This window comes from Lithobates pipiens, unplaced genomic scaffold (genome assembly GCF_037356315.1).
Source record: "Lithobates pipiens isolate NorthernLeopardFrog02 unplaced genomic scaffold, aLitPip1_a1.2 Scaffold_13, whole genome shotgun sequence".
NCBI lineage: Eukaryota > Metazoa > Chordata > Amphibia > Anura > Ranidae > Lithobates > Lithobates pipiens.
In genome coordinates this window covers 129,801,578-129,811,154 of record NW_027507718.1, presented here as the reverse complement: position 1 = coordinate 129,811,154, position 9,577 = coordinate 129,801,578, and the positions used below count along the sequence as shown (strand labels likewise).

The 9,577-nt window shown below is 41.3% G+C and overlaps 1 protein-coding gene across 9 annotated transcripts in view; it reads left to right on the top strand.

Annotated features, from left to right (window-relative positions):
- Positions 1–9,577, top strand: part of FCHO1 (FCH and mu domain containing endocytic adaptor 1) — a 276,363-nt gene that overhangs the window by 159,043 nt on the left and 107,743 nt on the right. The window lies entirely within an intron of this gene.

Sequence of the window (9,577 nt, the reverse complement as noted above, 5' to 3'; positions counted from 1 at the left end):
GAGATGTGTGTCATCATGACAATTTTTAATTATTTTATTTAAATTGATAGTTGTGTGTTTTCTATACAATTAACTTTCAGTACATTCAATAAATGAACTTGTTTGAATATATTAACTTGAACATTCCTTATATTGGTCTTATCCGAAGCACTGCTATTGTGTGTGTTTTTTTTGGGTTTTATTATCCATTTTATCCTAAGTGGTTGGCAGCTGCACTAGATATCCAGTACTTTTACAATTTTTTTATATGACTTGGTCGTTTATGGACTGGCAGATTTGGCGCCAAAGGACTTCTTTTGTGTACTTTTAACGCCTTTAGGACCAGTTGGTCGCTCCGTTGGATCATTTCTTGGGCACGCCGAGGGAAACGGTAAGTCCAAGACTGTCCCGTCCTGCCATTTCAGACAGTGTTCCAGCGGTTCAGGAGCTGCTTGGAGCGCTTTCATGAGAGTGCCAGCCCCGCCGGCTGAAGAAAAAGATAACTGGGTTTGGCTGATGGCTTCAGCCATAATCCCGGTAGAACACGTGTGTGTGTGTGTGTGTGTGTGTATACACTATCTATCTATATATATATATATATATATATATATATATATATATATATATATATATATATATATAATCATAATTGCGGTCGGCAAGTGGTTCAACCAGAGCAAATATTTGAGAACCAGCCACATAGGAAATAGTGCAGTTTCTATTTTAAATACAATTTATGCATGCATTTTACTAGAGGTATGGGGAAGTGCGAATAGACTCTAAAAACTATTAAAGTCAGGAAAATCCCTACTAGTTAACATGTAGTCAACAATTATTTCATTTTATTTTATTGCAATAACAGACGTTACTATGCCATTTCAAATCATTAGCCCGTGCCCTCACAAGCTGTATGTGTGGTCAACCTGCCACTGTTCTGCTCATTCATAGTATAGTTCATGTTGGGTGGGTGCAGGAAAGCTTTCCCAATTTCAAAATAACAGACTTGACATGCCTCGTGAGACTGAGTGCAAATAGGCACAAACTATCAAAAGCAGTAAGACAAGTTTGTTTTCTGAAATAAATTGGAGCTGCATTCTGCAATAATTCCAAACAAATGTGCACATGATTTTCTTGTTCTTGATTTTCTTGTTCAAGGTGTATACATTCAAACACCTTCCATATTTAGAACAGGGGTTTGCAGGTGTACACAAATTATTTATCCTTTGTTCAAAACCTTAAGCCCTATATTTCGATTGAACAGTGCATGCACCTGATTGAATGCAGGCGCTGTTTGGATGACAATTTTCCGCTCAGCTCATTTTGTTTCTTTAATCAAAAGATGACCTGTCTGCACCACTCCACCAGACAACTCAGTGTTTGAAGTTTTGCAGGTTCATTTTGCAGGATGAAATAAAAAAAATACCCTTGTAATACCCCCCAAACTCCAAGGGTTAAATGCTTGTTTAGGTGTAGATGAAAAAGCATTAATGTTTACATTATTACTCACTATCTGGGTGGTCAGTGCTTTCCTGTTCTTTGCAAACTACTGGAATGTGGATTGGTGCTCAGCATCCTCATATACTGTACATGTTTGTGATGGCACCAGAAAACCTGTGAAGAATGGAAGCAGTTTTGGGGGACAGTCTTACAGCTAGAAGGGATCCTGTGAAAGGGAGGAATATGGTTAGTATTACTGCTTTTTCTTGTACCTAGACTAAACCAGCATCGAGGAGTAACTACATCATTTCCCTCTGGGTGATTTATGTATTTGCAAGGATTATAACAAACTTTGTTGCTGTTTCCTACCTTTTTGTTATTCTGAAAAAAAAGCTGTTTGTGTCCATGTGAATCTATATGGGAGCAGCTTGATAATTATCAGTCAGCTGCTGCAATTCCAGTGCTCTGAGGAAAGTGTCGGGGTCGGCATCCCTTTAGACATGATTTCTCTTTTGTGAGTATTTAAACAATAATCACATTTTTTGTCGCAGAGGATGCCCAAAATACGCCTTCTGAGTCCATGCTTCTGGGGAAATCAGTAAGCCAATTGCACAAGCAGAAGATTACATTTCTGGGGTCGTCCTGTGCACCATCTGTGTACAGAACGCCTCTAGGTTGCCATATTGCATTTTACAGAAAATGACAGCACTGTAGAATGAGAAAGATAGGTAATTCTTAATAATATTCAACTACAATATTACTTTTGTCGCAATTGTATATGCTATGTTATTTTTCCTTTTATTAGTTATTTTTTTACCCTTTGGCTGCTTTCACACTGAGTCGCTTTACAGGCACTATAGCGCCTATAAAGAGCCTCTCCTCTCACTCCAGTGTGAAAGCCCAAGTGCTTTCAAACTGGAGAGGTGCGCTGGCAGGACGCCAAAAAAGTCCTGCAAGCCGTATCTTTGCAGCACCGTAGGAGCGGTGTATACACCACTCCTAAATCACCCCTGCCCATTGAAATCAATTTCCGGGCGATTTTAACCCTTTTTCAGCCTATAGCAGGGGTTAAAAACACCCCGCTAGTGACCGAAAACCTCTGCAAAAACAATGGTAAAAATAGCTTTACCGTCAATGCCCCAGTGTGAAAGTAGCCTTTAAGTTACCACGTGGATGTTCAGGCCTCAGCTCATTCTGGCTGTGGTCATAATGTTCTTCAGGTTGCCCTGTTGAGTCACCTCTGTTAACCTCTGTTGGTTTCTTTGAGCCTTATTAAAAATAATTTTTGGCTTACAGTAAAAAAAAATTCTTAATTTATGTAGGCTGAAAAAAAAGACACAAATCTATCTAGTTTAACCTATAAAAGGAAAAAAGAATAAAAAAAAAATCATACAATTCCATATACACAATCCTTCACCCACAGTTGATCCAGAGAAAGGTGAAAAACCCCAGCAAAGCATGATCCAATTTGCTACAGCAGGGGAAAGAAATTCTTCCTGATTCCCTGAGAGGCAATCTGAATTTCCCTGGATCAACTTTACATATACGGTAAATATTAGTGCCCAGTTATATTCTGTACATTTAGGAAAGAATCCAGGCCTTTTTTTTTTTTTTTAAGCAATCTACTGAGTTGGCCAGAACCAGCTGTAAAGTACAGGATATTATACACAATGACTTATTTTCAGATGATCTAGGACTAGTGGTCATCAGAGAAGATAAGTTGTAAGGCTCTTTTTGTACAAAAGAAGGCTCAAGTAGGGGATTGTGTTGCAAAAGAAACTGGGAAGAGTCAGTGTCCCCCTCACCATTTCTCTTCCTCTGTTTAGTTCCTAAAAGGCAAATAGGGATCTTTGGAGGTTCTTAGGTTATGGGAGTCATCATAGAGAGCAATAGTCGGAATTGCCTCCAAAATCAAATTTTTTTTTTTTTAATTTATAGATTTTTTGAAAGCAGAGGCAGTTTTTTTATTTTTTTTGCCCCATGATAGTTGCTGAGCTATTGATCAAACACGTTTTCAGGAACCAAATACATTAAATAACTTTTAGTGCTCACAAACACAATATAATATCCAGTTTTTTTATTAAAATATAAAAGGGTTGCATCAAGTTAAGAGACCCTAACATGTCAAGCTTTAGGCCTTATGTACACTGGATGTTTTTAATGCTGTTGATAGGGGCATCTGGCGTTTCTTTTTTCTGCCTCTAAACGCAGTCCATGCACAGATAGACATTTAGAAGTAGAAAAAAAGAATACTGTCAGCATGTCCAGGCGCAGCAGCATTTTGGTAGAAAAAAATGCTTGCCGTGTGCAAACTAGTCTAAACGTGTGTTAACACTAGGCGCGTCAACTGCACCTCTGGACCCCTTTACATTACACAGTACACAGCACCCCCCCCATTAGTACGCCACTGTATGGTACAAAAATTGTCCACAGGTGATACTTTAAAAGCCTTTAGAGGTTATCAGTTTAGCAATAACTGAATTATGTCCCTAGAATTATTGCTCTCACGCTGATGTTTGCGGTATCCTGTAAGTCATATGATAGTTATGATTTACCCATACATATTGCAAATTGGCCCTCAATATTTTTACCTTGCAATCTTTTTTTTTTTTTTTTTTTTTAATGATTTTTTATTGATTTGCAAGTAAAACATAAAACAACTTACAGCCTATTAGGCATACCCAGGCTGATTACTACTACACCCCCCTGAGTCAACAATCAGGGAACAACAAACCCCTCCCCCCCACCCGACATACCGCCACCGGCGTATACATCCAAAAACCCACCGTACGCTCTAGCACCACTGCACATCTCTCAGGACAGCTTCCAATTTCGCCCATACTCTACTGCAGGATACAATCAGTCCCAGGATGAAATATGCAAGCATTACCCTCCCCCTTACTAATCCCTTACTGCCCCCGTAAATAATGACCCAGGGCTACATGAATGTCAATACCTTAGAACACCTCCACTAATTCCTAATGGAACTCTGTCAGTAAGCATTGCAATCTCTGATCTATAGTGACCTTTATTTGGGAAACTACAAAAGTGTTGGAAAAACACCATTTATGTTTGAAAATTACTAGATTGGTCATGTAACCTATGTGTTACCATTTTCATAAAATATTCCTTTATGTGCTGATATACTGAGATTATCTTTGTTGTTTGCTTATTTTATTTGACTGCACACATTTTGGTAATAACTTTTGGCCTTTTTAAGTGAAATCTCTAAAAAGCCATTGTAAAATACCTCTAAACAGGTATTTGGCATCACTCTCTGTAGCTTAAAGATGTCTGTGTAGCTTGAGGAATCCCATGGTGACCTAGTATGAGCATCATGAAGAGAGAAATGTGTTGCGTTTGGTCAACTAGAAGCATTTTTTTTAAACTAGAGTGATAAATAAATAAAATAAATAAATAAAATAAAAGTTTTTACTTTATCAGATGTTACATATTCTTTATGACACTGTGTTTTACTGTTTAAGCTACACGCCCATCTTTATTAGTATCTCATTGTTGCAATCTTTACAGTTCTTAAAGCGGGAGTCCGCCGGGACTCCGCGTTTTTTTTTTTTTTTTTTTAAGTCAGCAGCTACAAATACTGCAGCTGCTGACTTTTAAAATAGTGACACTTACCTGTCCAGCGCGCCCGCGATGTCGGCACCCGAAGCCGATCTCTAGATCGACACTCGAGTGCTGCCGCCGCCATCTTGGGTATAGGAATCAGGAAATGGAGCCTTTCGGCTTCATTTCCCGGTTCCCTACTGCGCATGCGCGAGCAGCCCTGCGCAATGAGGACGGTCCCCGCTGCCTCTGGGATCTGTGTGTTTCCCAGCAGGCAGCGGGGCACTTGCGGAAAGGGGCGTAATGTACGCCCCTTTCCGCAGAGAGCTAGCCCGGAAGTGGGTGCATTTACCTGGATTATCCAGGTAACTGCACCCCCCTCCCCCTGAAAGGTGCCAATTGTGGCGCCGGAGGGGGGGAGGAATCCGATGAGCGGAAGGTCCATTTTAGGGTGGACCTCCGCTTTAAAGTGGTTGTAAACTCTTTTACACTACTTTTACCTACATGTAAGCCTATAATAAGACTTACTTGTAGGCACCGTGAATATCTCCTAAACTTACACGGTTTAGGAGACATTCACTGTATCTAGATGTGCCCACGTCATCGGCACATGCGCACTGAAAAAACGCCCTGTTTGCACCGTTTCTTCAGTAGCCGTGCCCTGATCAGCACCATCTCAGCTCCGGCCAATCACAGCGGTGTGCAGGGACTGCTGCAACAGCTTCACTCTAAGGTAAGTATTTCATAATGCGCTAGTATGCAATGCATACTAGCTCATTATTCCTTTGTCTTGCAGGTTTTTTTTTCTCTGCGTTTACAACCACTTTAATCACATCACTTATTCTCACTAACAGCATTCACTATATAGATCAGGCATGTCCAAAGTCCGGCCCACGGGCCAATTGCAGCGCGCGGTACGGTTTTGAACGGTCTGCCTGGTTATCTAAACATGTATATCTTTTGTGGCCCCTGACGATCTCCCAGCGCCGGGGCCACAAAAGATATATAGGCTCAGTCTGGCTGCCTCGGAGATAGGAGGCGGTGTGAGTGCCGTGCACACAGGAGTATTTCCTGTTTACACGGCAGCCTCTGTAATAGGAAGTCCCGTTTCCGCCATTGGACTACTGTTCTGTCCATCAAAGGAGGCGGGACTTTCTCTTAAAGAGGCCGCTGTGTAACGGGAGATCCTCCTGTTTGGCGCTCATCCTGCCCCCTCCATGTCCCCTCCAAGGCTGCACTGATGGCAATGGTGAGTACATTCCTGGCTAATGGTGGCTGCATTCCTGGCTAATGGTGGCTGCATTCCTGGCTAATGGTGGCTGCATTCCTGGCTAATGGTGGCTGCATTCCTGGCTAATGGGTGCATTCCTGGCAATGGTGGTTGCATTGCTGGCTAATGGTGGTTGCATTGCTGGCTAATGGTGGTTGCATTGCTGGCTAATGGTGGTTGCATTGCTGGCTAATGGTGGTTGCATTGCTGGCTAATGGTGGTTGCATTGCTGGCTAATGGTGGTTGCATTGCTGGCTAATGGTGGCTGCATTCTTGGCAATAGTAAGTGAAATCCTGGCAATGGTGGGTGCATTCCTGGCAATGGTGGGTGCATTCCTGGCAATGGTGGGTGCATTCCTGGCAATGGTGGGTGCATTCCTGGCAATGGTGGGTGCATTCCTGGCAATGGTGGGTGCATTCCTGGCAATGGTGGGTGCTGCATTCCCGGCAATGGTGGGTGCTGCATTCCCAGTAATGGTGGGCGCATGTTTTTTTTCCTGAAACTTCCCTCTTAAAGTGAAGGTGCGTGCTATTCGCCAATAAATACGGTATATCCAGATAACAAGCAAGAGAATTCTTGTTGGGCCGTGTATTAGTGTTCGAACGAACACACTTAGACCAAATTTTAATGGTTCAAAGAATGTCAGGCAAAATGGTCGGCCCTCGCGCATGTTCACTTCATCAAATCTGGCCTCTTTGAAAAAAGTTTGGACACCCCTGATATGTTGACTCCCTCTAGTGGACATCTGACATTATCTCTCTTCTTTTACAAGAATTGCTTCACAAGCCTAGAGTGCCCTCTAAAGTTGAGTATACATAAGTAGAATGTCGAACAAAAATTCTCATAACATTCAAATGTTATTCAAAAGTAGTTCAAGATTTTCTCCGCTTTTATCATTCAATTTAGGAATGAATGGTCTTTACCCAAGAAAAAACACATATACTGGTAGAAATGTGTACATTAAAAAACAAATTCTAGTCACTTTGGTCAAAAACAAATGCAAATTTGACCCCCTAATGATTAGAAAAAGGAACAAACATTCCTACCACGAAAAATGTCCATCGACGTTCTAGAGTATACCCAGCTTAAAAGGAAAGAAGAGGACTAGAACCCTGGTCATATGTATAGCTGCGTGGATTAACATCTTATCTATATAGTGGGTAAAGAAAATAATCATCCCCCCTTTAAAATAATCACATTTTATTGCTTTGAAGACAGACTGATTCTGTTTTTTTTCCAGCTATGTTTACTCAGTGCAACCTATAACATCCAAGTGAACAATAAAACCCCAACCTGTCAGAAAAAAAATCGAAAACAGAATCGCTGAGTTGGTAAAAGAATCCCCCCCCCCCCAAAAGATGTAGCTAATCGCCCTCTCAATGGCACGCAAAGCCATTTGACTTTCAATTGTGATCAGATGTGGTCATTTTGATTAGCTCAGCATGAAAATAGCTTTCCTGGAGTATTTCAGTCCCTGATAGTGCAACTGAAGCAAACAATCAACTATGGGTGCAAGGCACTGTCAAATGATCTCCAGGATAAAGTTGTGGACAGGCACAAGTCAGGAGATGGATACAAACATTTTTCAAAGGCTTTATCAATGTATAGAAGCACAATGAAGTCTATTATTAAGAATTGGAAGGTATTTGGTACAACACAGACTCTCCCTGGATCAGAATGTTGCTCCAGACTGGATGAAAGAGCCAGGAAGAAACGGGTCACAGGCTACCAAGAGGCCTACAGCAACTCTGAAGCAGTTGCAGGAATTTGACGAGTGGTCATTGTGTGCATGTGTCAACATAATCACAAATTCTCCACAAATGTGGAAAGCCATGCCTCAAGAAAGGCCATGCTTTGCCAAATCGCACCTTGAAGATTCTGAGGCCACATGGGAAAAAAGGTGTCCTGGTCAGATTAGACTAAAATGTAATTATTTGGCCTCAAAACTAAACTAACAATATGTCTGGCAGAAATGCAATACAGCTCACCATCCAAATAACCGCATTCCTTCAGTAAAGCATGGGGGTGTTTCTATGCAGCAGGGACTGGAGCACTTGTCAGCATAGAAGGAAGAATGGATGGGGCAAAATACCATTAAATTCTTGAGGAAAATCTTCTGTAATTGAAGCAAAAGGTGTTTCAACAAAATACTGACACAAGGGGTTGATCCTTTTTCCAATTCAGTGATTTTGTTTTCAATTTTTTTCTGACATGTTGATGTTATATCTTTCACTTGGATTTTATAAGCTGTAAAGAGTAAATACAGCTGGATGAAACAAAAACTGTGCCTGTCTTAATTTCAGGTGGCAAAGTAACAAAATGCCATTATTTTAACCACTTGCGGCTCTCGTTCATGACGGCACCCAGAATGGCCATGCCATGTCCTCTGTAAAGAGGCATGGCTCTTTAACCATGTGATCGGCTGTGTCCTATCACAGTCAATCAGATGTAAACACTGAGATGCCGGTAATCGGCGCGTCTCACCTCACACTGACAGTGAGGGAAGGAGAGCCGATCAGCGGCATCTCCTCAGAGAGGACATCTAGATATGTAATCAGGGCACTAATCATCAGTGCCCTGATTACAATAAAGCCCCCCACCAGTGCCAGCAATGAGTGCCTACCAGTGCCACCAATGAGTGCCTATTGGTGATGCCAGTCAGAGCTGCCCATCAGTGTCTATCTGTGGCCATCAGTGCCACCTATATGAGGCCATAAGTGCGGCATATTTGAGCCTCATCAGTGCCCATAAGTGCCACCTCATCAGCGCCCAGCAGTGAGGGAGAAAAATTACTTATTTACAAAGTTTACTGACAGAAACTAAAACTTTTTTTTTGGGGGGGGGGGGGGGGGACGGTGATTAAATGCCACCAAATGAAAGCTCTATTTGTGTGAAGAAAATGATAAAAATTTCACATGGTTACAGTGTAGCATGACTGTGCAATTGTCATTGAAAGTGCTGAAAGCTGAAACATGGCCTGGGCAGGAAGGGGGTGTAAGTGGTGCCGAGGTGGTTAAAGGTGGGTGATTCTTTTTTTTTTTTTTTTTTAATATACCCACTGTGACTGTGTATATAATACATATTTAAAAAGTCAACCATAAAAGATTTAAATATAGGTGTATGGGACATATCTAGGAAATGTTGTTGTACTGTAGCTACCTAAATAAGTATGAAATCTAATGTAATAAAAAATACCTATAAAGGAAATGAGGTATAGAAATCATTATAAAGGGAAGATAGTAAATAAGAGAAATGGTGTCAGATGTCCAATAGAAAGGGACTCTTGATATATTGTACAGTAGTGGGGTTAATGAGAATAGGTGACG